The sequence below is a fragment of the Saccostrea echinata genome, unplaced genomic scaffold (genome assembly GCF_033153115.1).
Source record: "Saccostrea echinata isolate AGI-Se365-2 ecotype Australia unplaced genomic scaffold, CSIRO_AGI_Sech_v1 ptg000052l, whole genome shotgun sequence".
In the NCBI taxonomy this organism is placed as follows: domain Eukaryota; kingdom Metazoa; phylum Mollusca; class Bivalvia; order Ostreida; family Ostreidae; genus Saccostrea; species Saccostrea echinata.
In genome coordinates, this window is record NW_026889801.1 from 396,969 (window position 1) to 417,016 (window position 20,048).

At 32.0% G+C, this 20,048-nt stretch overlaps 1 pseudogene; it reads left to right on the forward strand.

The window, feature by feature from the left end:
* Positions 1-10,660: 10,660 nt before the first annotated feature.
* On the forward strand, positions 10,661-18,573 carry LOC133204245 (uncharacterized; annotated as a pseudogene).
* The last annotated feature ends 1,475 nt before the right edge of the window (positions 18,574-20,048 follow it).

A 20,048-nucleotide genomic window follows, 5' to 3' on the forward strand; every position in this document is an offset into this window, starting at 1 on the left:
CAATATTAATTACAAGCCCTGATTTTGGACAACATATCTAAGTAGAATATAAAAGTTTTTGATCACGAAATTGTAATTTTTCATGTGCAAGCACTATTTCTCAACACTGAAAGAGAATAATCCTTTTTCATTAAGGCCTAATGACTCTCTGTTCTAAAGGATGACTGCACTTAAGGACATGCGGAATTTGCGACAAAATAAACTTTCAAAACAAGGATTTTTCTTTTCATTGCAAGAATGGTCAACATCCAATCTACAACTTTATGTAATTAGGTTTAATAAAAGTGTGTATTTACGAAGTTCGAATCTGTTTTCAAAGGCAGGGGTCATCACAATTTCTTGAATCTCCGTTCGATAATGAGGACGCCCACTTTTTGACTGACTTTATACATAGTCAGCGCATGTTTGTCTATTGTTCTACGTGTAACAGTAGTTGTATATTTGCATAAATGATAATGTGTTAAAAGGAGATTAATAGACAAACATGCGCTCATGGTTAAAAAGAGAAAAAACGGCTTCTTCTTACATTCGCTCTCTGTGTTGTAATCAAGGATTGTGACATGTTGAATATTATAATTCACCACGTGATTTCTTACCTCAGGTAACTTTGTGAATATTAAATTCCGTCACGTGACTTGTAAGGTAGCATGTTAAGTGCTAACTAGGACATTGTGTTCGAACACGTTAAGTCATCTGGCATTGATATAAAATCTGCTTTAATTACATTGACGTGCTCGTATTGTTAATTTCGTTTTGAAGCCTTTGTCAGAAGTGTATTTGTGCCATACAGAATGGAGAGGGGGATTGGAAAGAGTGATCACGTTCGTTTTTCCAAACATGTCATTGTTATTTATCAAGTCTAATTTTAGACCCACTCTAACAATGTTAGCTCCGCCTCTCATGCATATCTAATGTTCAATCAAGGGCAGGTAAGTGTAAATTCACTATATTTGGAAAGCAGTAAGGACAAAAAACATTGAATCATTTTATTGTATCACAGTCTAAAATCATTTTAAGATTTAAATGTGGTTCCAAATTGACAGTATTCTTTCATAAACACACAAAAGTGAGATAAGGTTTAGATACAAAAGCATCAGAAGCAACCGAAAAAGATCCAAAAACAGGCGTTAAGTGCAGTCATCCTTTCATCAAATTGTTTAAAAAAAAAAAAAAAACCAACAAAAGCATCAAATTTAAATGGATTAAGGTTTGAGATATGAAAATCAAAATTTATGTTTAACCATGTTATGAAAGAAATTTGACAAAGCATTTGAAAAAGCACCAATTTATCACAACGTAAAACTAAAAATATGAGGTATATTTTAAAATTATGTTTAGTGTCATACATTTTAAATTCATATCAGAAAACAATGAGGCGATGCTTTTTAAGTCGCAATATCCCGTGTTTTTGTTTTTGTTTGGTTGGTTTTCCTTTTGAAATGCATTGTAACCTTAATTTATTTAATTATTTCAATAGTGAACCTTATTTCAATAGTGGTTGCACCTGTGTTCTGTTTTGAAATGCACTTTTAACCACTATTGAAATAATTATTTCAATAGTGGGTGTTATTTCAATAGTGCGGTAGTAATCAGTATTCTGTTCACTTGGATTCTCCTGTTCCGTTTTCTGTTTTTAAAATTAGGGTTCGTTTTTTTTTTCGGGAACTCTTCAACGTTAAAAAGAAAAATATCTTTGACGAATAAAATTTTTAAAGTGTGTACAGACTTTAAGAAATAAGTTATGATTTACACTATACAGATACAGCTCGTCTTTTATCTCCATTTCAACATTCGCTTGCCTCAGGATACTTTAGATACATCCTAGCTGATTATCATTTCCCCTGGGGGTAGGATGGGGCTACAACAGGGTATCGAAGTTATACACAGGAACAAATAGGAAATATCTTTAAAAATCTTCTGATGAAGAACAACAGAACCATAATAAGGTATGTTTATACAGAAAGATTCTCATATTAATGTAGATTCAAGTTTGTTCAGATCATGACACCTGTGGGTAGGGTGGGGTTACAACAGGGTATCAAAGTTCCACATGTGTACATAGGAATACGTGGGAAATATCTTAAAAATCATTTGATCAAGAAAAGCAAAACCATGACACATTATATTTATATTGAAGCATCCTCAGGTAATGTATATTCAAATTCGTTCAAATGATGACCCCAGGGGTTAGGACGGGGCCACATTAGGCATTCAAAGTTATACATAGGATTATATAAAAAAAAATCTATTCATTAGATCTATTTTCTCATCCAAAGGAGCATATTGAAATTAACTGTGATTCATCTATTCGTGTCTTAGAAGATTTTGAGTGAGTTACAAACAACAACCTGCTATTTAAAGAAAAATAGTTGATTTGACTGAATTGATATCTATTTCTAATAGCTGATATAAACTATAAAACATTTAACTGTACGTCAAGCTTCTGCTTTGTACACGTTTTTGTACACATGATTTTCAAATATGTGCAAAAATACATTGTAAATCCTAATGAACATAATTATGACAATTTTGGGAAAAGGTTTTGCCTTCTCATATTAAAATCATGGTTTATTTTCATTTTATCATAATTATTATTTTGCAATGATTGTACCTGTCGTACAGCATCTAAACAACTTATTTGATTTGTGTTATAACCGAGAAGATTTACATTCGGTATCTTTATCGAATGATAGAAATACTCTACCTATCTATTTCCTAAGCAGTGTACAGCATCGATATTTGTAAAAGTCAGGGGAATTTAATTTATGAAATAACCATCGAAGTAAGTTTCTGAATATTAGTCATATAATCAGAGGCTGAATTTACTGACGGCATAGCATATTTACATGACATAACACTGAAATAATTGGTATTAATGATCTCAGCGTTAAATATAAGTGGAGGAAATGAATGAGTAATTTCTCAAACCTTATATTTGTTAGATATATTTCATAAATTAGGTTGAATATTCAGAATATATTGAATGGTATCTGGCTGAATTCGGGTTTCATGCCGAATGAAAAATGGGAAGGTACAGTGCTTTATGCTGGTTTACACAATAGAAATGAATTTGCGCTCGTCTTTTGACGTTTAGAGGCTTAGACAGTTCGTTTTTTTTATTTGTCAAACAACAAACAGACGTACACAAGAACTGAGATTGCTTGCCTTAAAAAAACCTCAAATATAACATGTTTGACCTTTAGGGTACTCATGTAAGACGTTTTGATTGCCTGACATAACATTTGCACATTAACGTAAATTCACGACTTGTCCATTATTTAAGATATTTCATGTATTTGTTTGATAAGAATGTGGAATATTTGCAGTGCGGTGTACAATAAAATGATTGATACTAGAGTAAAATAAAATGATTGTTCTTCTTTCCTTATGATCTCCTATAGCGACGAAGTCAAAACGCTTTCTCATCTTATGCCGAAAAGTTGAATTGTCAGTACCTATTTATGATCCACACCCTATGTTAGCGCCTGAGACACCCCAACTAGACCTGTATTCCTACATCACATGATCGCTTCCACTTCACTTTAAACAAAATCAAATAAATTTTGATAAGTTTTAAAAGAATATATCGTAAGAGTTTTATCAAACAATTTTTAGTCATATTGAATAACTTCAAAAATTTCATCGTCAGGGTATTGACGGCAAGCAGCGGAAAAAAAAATGATGGATCCCTTTTCAATTGATTGATTGATTGTATGTTGTTTTAAGTCCCATTCGAGAATTTTTCACCCATATAGAGACGTCACCATATACCGGTAAAGGGCTTCAAATTTAGACCTATTGAGCAATGAGGGTTTTCTATCATGCCAACGCCTACCGTGACACGGGACCTCGGTTTTTAAGGTCTCATTCGAAAGAACCGTGACTTTCACTTCTAGTACTGGGCGCTTGTCGAGGGAGCGGTCACTACCTATGTTAAAGTCTTAGGTTTGATGCAGCGCGGCGAACGAGATCGAACCCGGGCCTCCCGATCAGACCCCTTTCTGCAGTGGAGGACATTCTCTTCATGTAACCCTTCCCCGTATGTTTGAATAGGCTGCCGTGTCAATAAACATCTATTAGTATTTTCAAAAGTTTTAGCTCACCTTAGTCGAAGCCACAAGTGAGCTTTTCTGATCAAAAAGTGTCCGGCATCCGTCTGTCTGTCTGTCGTGTGGTGTGTTGTCTGTAAACTTTTCACATTTTTGACTTCTCTAGAACCAAACATACCACAAAGAAACCTTGGGTGAAGGGGTCAACGTTTGCTCACAGGAAGTACCACGCCCTCTTTCAAGGGGAGATAATTAAGAATTCATGAAAATTTGGTGGTATCTTTCAAAAATTTTCTTGTCAATATCCACTGGACCAGAAAAGATGAAAGAGCTTCACTAGATACTGTAGATTCAAGGTTTTTCATTTCATGACCTCCGAGGATAGGACGGGGCCAAAACATTGGGTCAAAGATTTGCATAGGGATATATAGGAAATATCTTTTAAAAAAAAAAAATCTTCTCAAGACCAGATAAACCATTAGTATTCATATTAACACAGAAGCATCCTCAGGTAGTGTAGATTCAAATTTGTTCATATCTTGACCCCCGGGTGTAGGGCGGGACCACAACAGGGGTTAAAGTAATGGTCCTACCAGTAAAATATTCTTCTCAGAACCATATGATGAGAAAATTGCTAACTTATTTCTACAAATTGCATAGTGTTAGTCATTTTTAGCACTTATTCAATGAGTGGAAGCCCTTTTATGAATGTGACTATGATGTCTATATTTTGAAAATATACCACACTGTAAAAAGCAGAAAGCGTGATTGTGTCCGTTTGGTTTTTAGCTGTTATAAATAAGTAATTTTCGTTCAAACGTACAGAATCACACAAAATCACAAACACAGTTTTAGGGTTCCTTTTAAGACTGTGAATAAATGTTGACTTTGGAAAGATTAATGTACATCAGAAGCTCTCGGAGGAGTTTCCTTCCCCTTTGTTTCATCAACCTCTTGAATTTGAGGTCCATATGATTGCTAAAAAGATAGAAAACGTGTATTCATTATTCATTAAAAAAAGGGTTTATTTTCTTAAACCTCTATTTAAGAAAAACTTGTAAAATGATTAACTCCATTGTAACAATGGAATATATATATATATATATATATATATATATATATATATATATATATATATATATATATATATATATATATATATATATATATATATATATATATATCAGTTTTATCAAAGATATTTATAATCTGTTGGTACGATTTCAAACAGCCATTTTGATCTAAATTAGTATAACATGTGAACAAAAATATGTTAACTTTACTGTTTCCTTGTGTGTTGAGACAGGTCAACACGAATGGTTGAATCAACGTGCTTTTCCAGCATATTCTTTGGAATACTTTTATCTGCAACTAGAATATTTGATATGTGTACAAAACAAATTTGATGGCTGTAACTGTATAAGATTTTTTCCTGATTATATCATTTAACAGGTAGTACAATTTGAAATATTGTTTTTGCCAAGAATGATAAAGACCTGGAAGTCCCTTTCATTAAATATAGGGACCTCACGACCATTAAATATTGAGATAGAAGTTGGCAATCATACTAAAAATTAGTGTAGAATTATTTATCCCTTTGATATTTTAAAATGGAAATAAATATATTTGCTTATCGTGATTTAATCTTTTATGGAGTTATGGCATTTTGATCGAAAACAATGAAATATATAGCAAAGTACTAATAAATGTGTTAATAAACTCGATCCCGGAATAATATTTTTAATCTTCAAAAATTGACTGTAAATATACAGAAGTGTAATGTCTTTGCACGCAGCACATTAAAACATGTAAAGATGTCTGCAGCAGTAAACAAATGCAAGAATTCATTTCGATATGTTGAGTTGAAAGGATTTTTGAGGAAGATGGATGTTGTAAAAAGCCTTTTTGCTATTTTAAGACAGTACTTTCTCTTCAATTATAAATATTATACATTCAAATAACATGAACATAAACACAAATCTTACCACTTGTTTCATGAGAATTATTTCCAATTCCCTTTCCTTCAAAACAAAACCTCTTATACACTTTTTCCTCGCTGCAAAACTCTATCTTCGGTTTGTATGTCGTTTCTGTGGATTAAACATTGGAATGATAACCAATACTAACGCTGATAAACGTCTAGAAACAGAGATTATACAATTAATATATTTTCTAGCGCCATTCACAGAATTTGGATTTCATTCCTTGCATATAATATTTTACGATATTGAGATTTTTCATTTCTCAGCTTCCTTCTCAGGTGGAACACTCTCATATTATTCTCAATTAATCGGTTTGATATGATGACTCAAGTCCCAAAATTGTAAAATTCTTTGTGTAATTTGCATTTCTTTTATCTTGTAAAACAAATATTTTGTCACAATATGGGGCTGTTTTAAAGACCTTTGGCAAAATTAAGGGAGAGTAAGTTGTAAGTTTCTGTTTTTATTATAAACTACAAAAGTTCATTATACATATTTTCAGCATTTATTATAATTGAAACTTTACGTGCTTTCTAAACTTGTTGAAAAGATAATCAATTCAAAGCATTTTCTGGAAAATGATGTCTTGCATAACTATGAACTAAAATATAAAACCCCAATGTTGGCAGCCCACCTCCCCTCCCTCAAAAAGCATCTGAAGGCTATATAATCTTTATCTTTGACATACTTTGGAAAATAAACCTGAAACTAGTGATGTATAATTCTTACCTCCACAACATTTTACTTCCTGTCCCAGATCATATTTATCGTGAACTCCTGATTTTGTACAACAAATCTGAGCTGTTTGATTATAAGTCTCTTCTAGTAATGTTTCATCAATAGAGTGCAAGCAATTTCCGTTCTTTAGTACTGAAACAAAATAATTGTTCAAATTGCAAAACAGAATATTAGTTAAATGTATCAAAAAACAACAGTAGTGGAAGATTGATATTTATAAACCATTTACCACGGCCCATAGCACCGGGAACTACAAAGGCAAGCATTATAAATCTCAAATAGTGTCTGCAGTCCATATTTCTTGACAAAACTAGGAGTACTTCACATTTTATCTCTTTTTATTTTATTCTGAGGTGACGTAAATGCTTGAGTGAGTAACTCTTCAAGCAAAATTCCGTGAATTTAGTTCCCTAGGGGAAAAACTTTCATCGCTATGAGTAGTTTTGCTTTCTGTAGTTAAATTCCCTTCTGTTAAAAATACTTTTTTTCACATTTGCAAACTTAGAATGCCTATTAAGAATAAACTGTCCGACGAAATTGAATCCATTTTCGTGTTCAAATCAAAATCTGCACAAGTGAGGGAGAGATCCATTGAAATTATTAAGGACCCTCTATACACTGATGGAAAATATTTTTTTGGACTTTGAGAAAATTTTCTAGCGTCAAGTACTACATATAAAAATTGTGTAGTTCATTTTGAACATGGGATGCGTGCCTTTTTTTACCCAGGAAAAATCTTTAAAGTCAACGAAGTATTAAAAACATCGTATTTGCTTACTCAAATGGGGAAAATACGAGTGATGTTACAAAAAAGGGCACTTGGCTGTTTTCACCCACATTTGTTAACCTTTGTTCCTTTTATTTGTCACTACCCGTCAAAGTACTTACTATTGGCCTTACATTTTTAGACGATCAATCCACTTCTGGAAACATTTCTCATACTCCTCAATAGGAACACCCAACATTTACTGATAAATTGCAGACCCCAGGGCTTTTCGTGATTCGTATCTTTTTCTAGATGGGTGGAATTTACGTTTGGGGAACAGAAAGAAGTCGCACGGGGCTATATCTGGAGAAAAAGGGTGTGGTAGGAGAGTAACCTTTTCTGCCTCCAAATACTCTGTCACAGTGCGTGCAATGCAAAAGGCGGAGATACTTCATACCCGTTTTGGGCGACGACTTTCGTAATATTTCTTCAGTTTTTTGAAAACAACGTTTCTACAGAAGTTACTTGTGACTGTTTTATTGGCCTTTGGCACAGGAATTTGCATGGCGGGACTGTTATTATCAAAGAAAATTACATAAAACCTTCTTCACGGTTCGTAATCTTTTAGCAATACTAGGACGTTTTGTATTCTTTGATGCCCAGATTCTGTTAGAACTCTTACGTTTTGGCTCAAAATAATATACCCTGGTCTCACCACCAGTAACTAAATTATCAAAAGTTTTTTTGGTATATTTTGATACAATTTTAATAATTGCTTCGCATTTTCAACATGGAGCATGAACACGTACTAACGACAAGTTTGTCTTCCGAGCCAATTGCCTCAAGGTATATCTTGCGTCTTTCTGAAAGATTTGGTGGGTTTTTACGATGTTATGTTGTAGACCTTGGCGAGCAGCATCTTTGAGGTGTTCGTAACCTGTTTTAAATTTAGCACCCACCTACAAACAGACCTATGAGACATTTGATCATTACCATAGATATCACAGACCTCACGATGAATATCTACGGGTTTAATGCCAAGTATAGACATATCTTTCAATATAGACCCTAATTTCAAGTGCACTGTTTGCTCTTTTCCCAGTCATTTTGAGTAAAGTGTAATGAAAACGCTATAAAGCAATGCACACTGTAGCTAGGTCAGTGAAATTGTGAACAAGAAATTTTCTTCCGCTACGGTTCAATGATCAATCTAACGCGTCAATGTGATTTCAGTAAGACATTTACACGATTTTCACGCGAAGATGGTGAAATGACATTATTTTTGGAACACTCCTCGTACTTTTTAGTAAAATTTTCAATTATGCTCTCTTGGTCTAATATAATCTTCAGAATACTTGAATGAATAACAAATTATGTAATACAATACGTATTGCAATTTAGTATATTATATAACAGATGATAGATCAGTCTAATTACACAAAAGTACTCTGAAAATAGGGTGCAGTGTAGAGAGTGTTCTCAAAGGCTTAATGATCATGCCCGAATGCAGCACGTTGTTCATTGAATCATAGGATCTTACTGTTAACATGCGTTAGTTTAAATTTGAATTGAAAGAATTATAAAATTTGTTTACTGATAATGCTTGACACATATAGTAATAGTCGGAATTATTACTGAAAATAAATCATTAATATTGCTATGAGGAATGAGTATGCACAAAAATCATTAAAGTCGCCAATGGCAAAATCTGCTTGAAATGAACATATGGAATGCATTTAAAACGTTCTTAAAATCTTATTAAAAGGCTGAATCAATATTAATATTATGATGTTGTTGACTAGCTGGTGTCTCATACTGGTATATAGGACAGGCATCACATGATTCATGAGCAGAAGCTTACAAATTACTGATGTCTCATATACATGATTTTAAAAAATCCTTATTTTTACATTTTACATCTTTAAATCTAAAAAAAAAAAAAAAAAACACTTTGAATTGTTGAAACTTTCCTCTGCCCTATATCCTTATCATTTCGGTCGAATTATTGTGTCGTCTTTTTAACACGTGTTTCTTCATGTAGATTTCTACACATGACTAAACATATTAATGGTATTCAAATCAATTTCATAATTAGCTAAGTAAAAAAAACACAACAAATGTAAATATTTATTGATAATATATATTCAAATCCTCATAGATAGATATCTAATTTATGAGTTGTTCGTTCATAATTTGAATTTTGTTTATTTTTTAAAAAACCTTGTTTTAATCAGAATATACAATCATGGAAACAATATAGTTTAAAACGCAAACCATAAATAAAGCAATAAGAGAAAAAATATGCCATTTGTGTGGACTCAGATATACATGATAATTGCAATACTGAAATACTTAAAACATACTAGAGAGGGAAGAGATCAAGTCTTTTAAGATTCATTTAATTACACACCTGTAAATAAAAAAAAAAGATAAAATACAAACTATTAAAAAAATATCATGTTAAAAAACATATTATGATTCTGCCCTACATAATGTTTGCCATTTCCATACATATAATTCTTGAAGTTTGTGGGTCGGTAGTTTTAAGTTGTATTCTTATAACAGTTGAATATAACATACTTCGTTAAAAAAAGAATATATATATATATATATATATATATATATATATATATATATATATATATATATATATATATATATATATATGAAAGTTGTCCCAAAAAGTCGTTATAATATTTATAACTTTGTATGAAATGAATACAAACCAAATTTTGTATGATTATCAATAATCAATAATAGTCTCTTAAAATAATGAATTCTTAAAATGAAAATCTTTCATGGTAATAAAATTTGGACGATTTATAAGAAGGCTGATATCTAAATCGGCGCACTCTCAAAATCCGGCAAAATTTTACTGTGTGTTACTACTGCAGTATCATCTGTTTCTCTGTTAATATGTTAAACATCCATTTCTGGTTTAAATCAATTAAATTAGAAAAAAAACCTGCATAATGTGTGAAAAATTCAAGTAAATGGCATCGGAGACACAGGAGTGGTAAAAGAATTTTCAAATTATGAGAATAATTTGCTGCATATGACGTCGTCAAACGCGACCCCGTCGCTCAAGGATTTAATGAAATATTGTTATGATTGTCATATCTCACCCTCAGAAGTACAAAAAGATATAGATGTGATATAGCACACTTAAAGTTAGTATAGAGATAATGGCATCAGAGATGCAGGAAAATTTCACTTCAGAACTGAAAAAGGAAGGACTAATATGCAGTGAAATGATTATTAAAGCCAGAAAGCGTGGAACTTAATGGATCACGGTCGACGTAAAAATCTGTTTTTTATTCGCCTCTTACGGAGACTTTGCAAGGACTACAGGAAATACGCAACGTAGTTTTAAGCTTTATTTTCTTATTCCCTGTATAATTTAAGACTTACAGTAATTGAACGAATTTTACGATTTTATTATGCTTTGTAATGCCATACACGAATATGAAAAGGAATGGTCATGACGTTATAAGAGAAAAAAAAAATAACCTTAACTTTGCTTTCATACGCCGATGTACACTATTATGGTTTCTTTATTTCTGTATTTTTATGTTATTTAACTTGTTACCCATTTGAAACTTGAATTTCATGATGATTTAAAGTTACCTTTTACTATGACAAGAAAAGAAAGCTACGTTAGTGAAGAGAAACTAAATAATTTAACCTGTCTACGACTTTTAGGGACATTCGTCGTATTATAACGTTCTGTTTCTGTTTATGCCATTTAAAAAAAACACTGTGCAAACTCTCCCTCTCTCTCCCCCCTCTCTCTCTCACGATACATATAACTTTTTCCTCCTTCTAATCATTAAAATCATTAAAAATCATTAAAATTTTATGCCACAAATAATTAACATTTTTATAAAGTAATTTATGCAGAATAACGAAAAAACCCAACTTTTTTAATAGAAATAATGGTTAGTTGGAAAATAGTAAATTGAAAAAAAACTTTTAAAATCTTCGTATTCAATAAAATTCACAATGAATTATTAAAATAATAATAATTAATAGAAATATTCAATTTTTGAGTGATAGATGCAAAAAAATATATATTGTAGGAAACCTGACATCATGAAAAAATATATTATTGGAACATCGTCCCAACACTAATCTTCAAGTTGATTTTCTTTGGACTTCATATTGATATTCTTCCAAAAGGTTTCGGAAATGGAAAGATTGATATACCTCTGGAGTTCTCTGAGAAATCTCTTTCCTTTCTGTTTCATTAACTTCTTGAATTTGAGGCCCTGAGAATTTCTGAAGAGGACATTTTAATACATTTTGAGATTCTATAAAATCCCTTTATTTATAAAAGATCATTTTACATGCTTGTAATGACGGAATAATTGAAGTTTTGACCATTTTATGATTACTGCTGATATCAAAGCGACTTAGGAAATCGAAAAAAAAAGATCATAGATAAATTCCATTCTATTACAAATGATGAGGCCTAATTTCAATACTTCATTTTTCCTTTTTATCAAACATAAAATTCTTGTTTCATATGTTGTGAATTTTGAAATCAATTCAGAGAAAGAGCAAAGCCTATTAGATACATTTTTGAGGACAATAAATTTCGCTACCATGAAATAGGGCGTGGAATTTACCTATTTTAAATAATTTTCTGTGTCAATTCAAATATTAATATCCCTCAAAATATTTCGGAAAAAGTTCATAGAGCAGTATACAGAGTGCTATGCTTACCGTTTACGTTTATGTAGATTTTGAAGCACCCCGTCGACACAATTTTTCTCCTGCGATGAGTAAACTTGATTTCCACAACATTTAGGTTTTTGCATATTTGATACGGAACGAATAACACCTTGAAAATTATGAGATTAGTAAATAATTCAAACTTTATATGTTTTTAGGTAACTAATATCACGCAATTTTTTATTTCTAAATTTCATGATGGTTTATCTAAACAGCACATTTTTATCTAAACACTATTTGTGGAGTATCTGCGGCTTAAATATTATCACCATACTAATTATAAATATTTTTAAAGGAAATTAAGATACCCATATCTTGACACAAAATATGGTCTTTTATAAAGATTGAATTTCAAAGCTAAAATAAATATGACCTTTTATTAATATGAGAATTAAGCGTATGTCGTAAGATAGGACTGTTCTCTTTGATTTTAAAATTACGCTCAAAACAAATTCGTCAAGTCGAAGAATTTTAATATCCTTTAACTACCAAGATTAAGAGTGCGTTCAAGATCTTAGTTACTACGTAGCTTCTACTTAAAGCTACGAACTTTAACGATTAGTTAGCCTAGCAGCTACTTATGGAAAGTTAGCAAAATATTTGATGCTGGGTATCTATGTCCTTCTTTAATTGTACTGCCCAGGTCAATCACTAAAAATTTCATGTAATATCTTTGACAGTCGGAAAGTATTATATTAATTTACCAAGTTTTGAGCCTTGCAAAAGAAAAAATATTTTCAGGACATTAATACTTTCAGAGCAACAAGCGATTCTAAATGACAGCCCTATTTCAAAGTTTTCAGACCGGCAGAAATTAGAGAAACTGCTTTAAATAAGTGCTAAATATTTTCAGCTAGTGCTAAATATTTAGAGATATCTTGGCCATTACACCAAAGCAAAATGTTAAAGTCAAGACTCTTATTTTGTGAGAAAAGAAATAGGAAAACATAAATCTAGGTTCCTAGTTATGAAACTACTTGTATTAGCGCCATTATGCAACTAGGATAAAAACTGAATATGATTTTGTTTGTCTCACCACTGCTAGAATCAGAATCATTTCCACAGCAAATTCTTTCATCATCAGCCCTTTCATACACTTTTTCAGCGCAACAAATTTGTGTTTCTGGTTTGAAGGTTGTTTCTGCTTGTAAAGAATAGAAATAGATAAACACTGGCGAATGTTTACAAATTAAGCATAAAAAACGAGTATGAGGGTCGTTCAAAAAGTAATTCTACACACGGTATATATCATAATAAATGTAGAAGCACTTATATTGATTGATTATATATTATTTAAGTCCTATTCGAGAATTTTTCACTCACATGGAGATGTCACCATATGCTGGTGAAGAGCTTCAAATTTAGACCTATACCCGGCACTCAGGGCCACTGAGCAGAAGTGATTCTTTATTGTTCCAACGCCAACTGTGACACGGGACCTCGGTTTTTAAGGTCTCATCTGAAAGACCCATGACTTTCACTTCATATACCTGGCGCTTGGTGAAGGAACAGTCACTACGTATGTTTAGGTCTTAGGTTTGACGCGGCGCGGCGAATGGCAATCGAACCAGGGCCTCCTGATCACGAAGCGAGCGCCCTATTACTAGCCAACCGTGACCGTGACGTTTGAAGCACTTAGAAGAATTTATTAGAACTTAATATAATTTGTTTTTTCACAATAGAGAAGTACTATTTAAGAACTCATATTCACCGAAAATCGCATTCTTTTCCTACAGTCTTCGCAAAGAATTTCACTTTAAAGTAAGCATGGTCACTACACGGAGCTGAATATTATTAAATACTATAATAAATGATATTTAATACTATTAAAAATGATCTCTGCCAAAAAGATGAAATTATGGCGTACGTAAAAACTGCGCTTCATTACAGATACAACTGAAGAATTTATATAACAGACGACGTGGTTTTGATTTTTTGAAAGACAAACCTGTCACGCTGTACAGTGTTTACAAGGATAAAGAAAGCCAAAATGGGAAATAAAAGAGTGCTATAAGATCGCAGTTTTACTGGTTCATCAAAGTTTGTAGTGACACAAAATAATGTCGATGCTGTGAGGAACAGGATCTATAAATGCCAGATTTACCCTGAAAGACGTTGGTAAGACACTATTTCATTATCACAGTTTATAGAGTTTTTGTAGAGGGAATATGAATCTAAAAATATTTCTTTATCATATGGGTGTCTTTTTTCTTACAGATACCTGTGTATGTGAAAACAATTGTTAAACCTGCCAATGGTCTACGAAAAATAAACATAATACTACAATAGAAGGTGTGATAAATTTGAGTGATGACTGTTAAAACATTGGAGCACTTTTTATTGCATAAAAGGAATGAAATATATGAAGATAACGAACAGTATTCAGGCTCAAAAGTCCATCAAACAAAACAAAATAGGAGCAAAGCAAACACGGACCTCCAAACATCAGAGGTGGGATCAGGTGCCATGGAGGAGTGAGCATCCCCTGCCGACCGGTCACACCCGCCGTGTGCTCCTTGTCATGATCGGGAAATAACGGAAAAATCCGTGGACAATTCAGTGTGGAAATAATGGCCTAACAATTTGTGTGAAAAACGTCAGTCAGCAGTCAGGAAGAAAATAATATAAATCGGAACCAGATAAAACTCTGTCATCTTACTATTGCAAAGAGAAGCCAGAGCTCCAAACATGTCTTACTGTACACAGGTTTTCTGTTTAGTCAAGATATATTCGATAATACACGAACCTACACCCAAAGGAAGGATTATCAATGATAGGTTTTTGTTAAAATTGCATTGAAGAAAGTTCAGCAGCTTTTCTGTGGAGGAAGTCCAAATACCGGTTCCGGAGTTAACTTTCTTGTGCTGACAATGCTGCTGTAAATAAGCATAGAGCTTTAAAGGAAATTTTGACGAAAGAAAAGTTTACAGAGCTGAGACATCTTGCTATATCTTAGTCATTGTGAGATCTTTTTCTCCAAAAACATTGTGGTCAAAATTAAAATTTTACGTATGTAATGGTGAGTGCTAATGATCAGTGTTTTTTGAGCATCCTTAAAACCAAGTATGATGAGGTGTTCTGATCATGGGTATAAAAACTTAAGACATATGCAAAAGTTAACAAGGAATACTTTGAGCGATTAAAATTATAAGGTAACTGCTTCTCCAGCTTTTCTTTTTTTTTTTCAGATCTCATTTTGCATTACTTTTGAACTACCCTCGTACACTTAGTGATATGACACTTTGTCTTTAATCGACAGTTTTTTGTTGTGAATACGTTTTTTGTCACAGTTACATTAAACAACAAACGTATGCCATAATGTTATTTAATGATTTGAAAATGCAAAATGATCAAAACCTATTATTAATTATAGTCAACATGAAAATAAACTATCTTAAAAACAACCCAGGGTTAAGACGGAGTAAATTGAATTATTTTTCTATTTTCGTTTTTTTTTTTTTTTTTTTTTTTTTTTTTTTGATTGATGAAATTAAGCGGACATCAATTAAGTTTCTAAAAAGAGGAAAATTTGGTTTCATGTACCGTGTATCCATATAGGTGTATTTGTTTACATAAACTTTGCAACTTCCAGTTTACTTAAATTGATTTCAGTTCTAATTGCAATTGCTGATTTTGAAAGCGTTACGTGTTACCACAATCTTATTACTAGTGAAAACATTGTGAGATGCAAAACAAAGTCAGACGTAGAATTTACACACCAGAACATATAGATACATAAAATTGATAATATATTCAAGGAATACATAAAATTGTTAATATATTCAAGACAGAGGATTGCATTTCTGGACATTTTAAATAGATATCAAAATTCTTGCCTCCACAGCATTCAATTGTGTATCCTCTGTGTTTGTCATGCACCCCTGACCCTGTACAACAAATCTGTGTTATGTTATTGAATTCCTCTTCTATGAATGTTCCATTTCTAGTTCTCAGACATTGTCCTCCTTTTAGAACTACAATATGATGATTTTTTTTTCATTTGAAAATAGGAAATATGTAAAATGTGAAAAACATTATTGAATAAAGAACAAAAAGAAAATCACTTACCATAACCAACTGCATCCTTTGAAACAAAGGCCAGAAAGGGAAAGAGGTAAAATTTACAGAGATACATATTCCTTGATACTTCCGAAATTAAAATTGTAAATGAACAAACTGGACATGTTCTCTTTTTTTAATCACATTTTAACATGACGTTACTGATGAGTAACCCTTTAAACAAAATCCTGATATTTAATGGCTCTTTGGAAAATCCCTATTTATGCATATCAAAGGATAAATTTTAAGGTATTTTTAGTATACAGACGTTTCAATGCGTTACTTCTTAGATCAATTTAAGGTAAAAAAAAAATACCTTATTTTGAAAGTAAAAAATGAGATTTAAAACCTTCATTCATAAATAGGCAAAGGGATTTGTAAACAGTAGTTTATTGAAGGTTCTCACAACTTGTAAAAGCTAGGTCAAAACATTGTTATCAATTATTGTAATATTTTACACGTAGCCATTTAAACATTCGGAGCAGTAAACTGTTAAGCATATTATGTTTGTTAGTTACAATATTAATTGAACCTATCTCTTTGAATGAGCAGCAGTGATGCTGAATTTTGCCATTTAATTTTTTCCATTCACTTTATTACTTTAGAGCAAAGAATATAACGAATTTTTAAAAAACCCATTATAGTCATGTTACTTGGTGAAACTAAATTTTTATAATTCCAGAATCTCTCTAAATGTCTATACTTGGTTCCTTGAAATGGAAAATACATAGGAAATGCGTATATTTACTTCTTCGCTGTTTCTGTGATATTTTTTTGCCAAAAGCCTGCCTAGGATTAAAATTTAAAATTTACGATCCCTTGGCTGGCTGTACACTCAAAAAGAGGAAGATATCTCTCGATACAGCATTGAAATGTTTCAGAGTATTATTCTGAGGGAGACTAAAACATGCTGTACAAGGTCAAACAATCTTTAGTTGTTAAAATGATACAGGACCAGAATTCTGATTTAAAAAAAATAAGAAATTTTTGTTCTGTCATAAAGGTAACTTAGATTCATCAATGATTATGAAACATCACAAAAAAAAAAAAAGAAAGATATAATGACTTTGAAAAAGACATCTTTTTTTTTCGGCTATTGTGTTTCATGATCCTTTATTCCTGTTGAGGAAAATTCACATATTCAAGTTCTTTTGCAATTCTTTTTCCTCCTGATAAAAATGTATACATAAATTAATATTTGCAAGTTTTTTCCCATCAAATATAATTATTACGAGGGTTGTCCCTAGAGTACGTAAACAAATGCTATAATTTTCGTAACACTACAATTTATTTTCATTACAAAATAAATAAAAGTATTAAGCAATGTAAACAAGTTCACTTGTACCCGATAAAACTGCGGTAAATTTATACTGTATCTATGCATTGTGTAGTCATATTTTTGACTTACATTACGTCACGCTCTTGTACAACGGTTGTAAACATATTTCACAAATTAGCTGTGTGTGAATGTCTGTTTTAGAAAAGACGATCGCCAACTAACCCGTTATCAATTTACGTCAGTCTTTGATAAAGTCATAAATATCTTAGGTCTTTCAAACTCACGTTACACTTCCCACTCTTTCCGAATTGGGGCTCCCTCGGACAGTTTTTCAAAAGGGCATTCTGAATTCGAAATAATGAAAACAGATAGATTTATGTCATATGCTTATAAAACTTAAATGAGAAAATATTGAAATATATTTTATCACATAGGGCAAGAAAAAAGTATATGGATAGTTGGCTCATCCATTATCAAGTGGGCCCAGCGCGCAAGCCTTTCAACTGAAAAATCACATTTGGGACTTAGAAAACTAAATTATCCCATTCTTTGGCAGGGCAAGAGTGGTCTAACATGGAGAAAATTGTTTCCCCGCATTCAGTTACTATTGAGGTATGAACCATCGCCTGATATTTTAATTATTGATTGTGGGGGGTAATGATATTGATGATGTGCCTTTACTTGAGCCATGCTTAAAGATGAGAGAAACAATTCAAATGATTCGGTCTAAACTTACAAACACTGTCCTTGGGTGGTCTCATATTCTTCCCAGAACTTCACGGCGCTACAGTAAAAATATTAAATCTCAAAACCTTGCAGTCAAAAGAATTAACAGTCTTATGAGCAAATTGTTTGTTGTGAATAATGGTTTTAATATCAGTTACCCGGAGATGTCGTGGGTTTCTGGCGGATTATTTGTTAAATATGGAGTTCATCTTTCTGAACTAGCGCAATGACATACTATTATCCAAATTACAAAGTAAATTGCAACAAATCTGCTCCCTTAGTACCGAGTGTAGTAAGTGACTGGCCAATGTAAGCGTCGCTTATCCTCCAATTGTATTGCCGGTGGTTGTTCTCCCACTGCTTGAACAACCATGTGGCGATATTTCGCGACGCTATTGGCTTTTATAGATTTGATAGCATTATTTTCAAAGTATCTTTCCCAGTATAAGTATGATTTTGTCTATCTTTCTCAATCATGAAGCCAATTATGTATAGTGATAATGTCATAATGTGTAATGCTATAATGTGTAATGATGAAATGTATAATGTATACATACTGAATAATATATAATGATGGATGCTACAATGTATAATGATGAAATGTATAATGCATGCATGATAAATAATGCATAATGATGGATTGCATGATGTTTGAATAATGAATAATGTATAATGATATCTTTGAGGGCTCCACAAAGTAACCCTCAAATGATAATGAGGCATAATGTTTAATGTAATGCATAATTGATTTGAGGGCTAGCCAATTTATCATCCGGTAGCCCTAAGACCGAGGCCTCGTTCGTAACAACAAAAAATAAATCTTTTTGAACTTTACATTTGCCTTCATTGTCTATAATAATGACCAGGATACTAAAAATAGCAGAAGATGACGACAACCGCTTTATTTGAGACACATTTTATTTTCATTAAGTTTTGGCTTGTTTTATGGAGAAAATAATCATTTTGATCAAAAACTTGTGCAGTGCGCACTATCTGTGACCCTTAAAGACCGCGATTTTTATAAAAATATAAAGTTCAAATAACCAAAACCAAAGTATTCTGACCTGGATTTTCATAAAATATTTTGGTATACAATAAGTATATCTAGGACCATTTAGTTTGACAAAAACATCATTGTCAACGAATTTATGGACAACCCTCGAATAATTGAACTTAAATACAATTATCTAAAAGGGATTCTAGAAAAACACCTACCTCTAAACAGGCTTCAGAGAAAACCGAAGCATTACAAAAGATTGCAAAACAGAGGTTGCCCTTTCGTTGGAAGCAATTGACATACGCATCTAGGGTTTGCGATATATTTTTTTATTTATAGCAGCAATTGTTTATTTATAAATATTTAATTGTATCTTTTTGAAATCAATTTCACGTCATACAAATTTCCTGGCATCTTCTCTTTGTATAAGCCCAATTCTTCCTCGATTGTTGGCTAATTGAGTAATTAATAAAACAACGGGACACATTTTCGAATTTAGCTAAACAGGCATCTTTTTAAAGTATATATTCAGAGAATTATACATATCAACACATACAAATCAAAACCACATTTTAAACTTAAAAGTTCATTTTGAATTAATTCTTGATTTCTTAAATCAGGTGTAACAATGTTATATTGCTTTTAAAATATCCAGAAATAAAACACTTCTTTTAGATCACATCAAAACATTTAAAAATTCCCTCTCCTCAATTTGATAACTAATTTCAAACATGCACGATCGTAAAGTATTGAAATATTAAAATGCTAGAAAAATTTT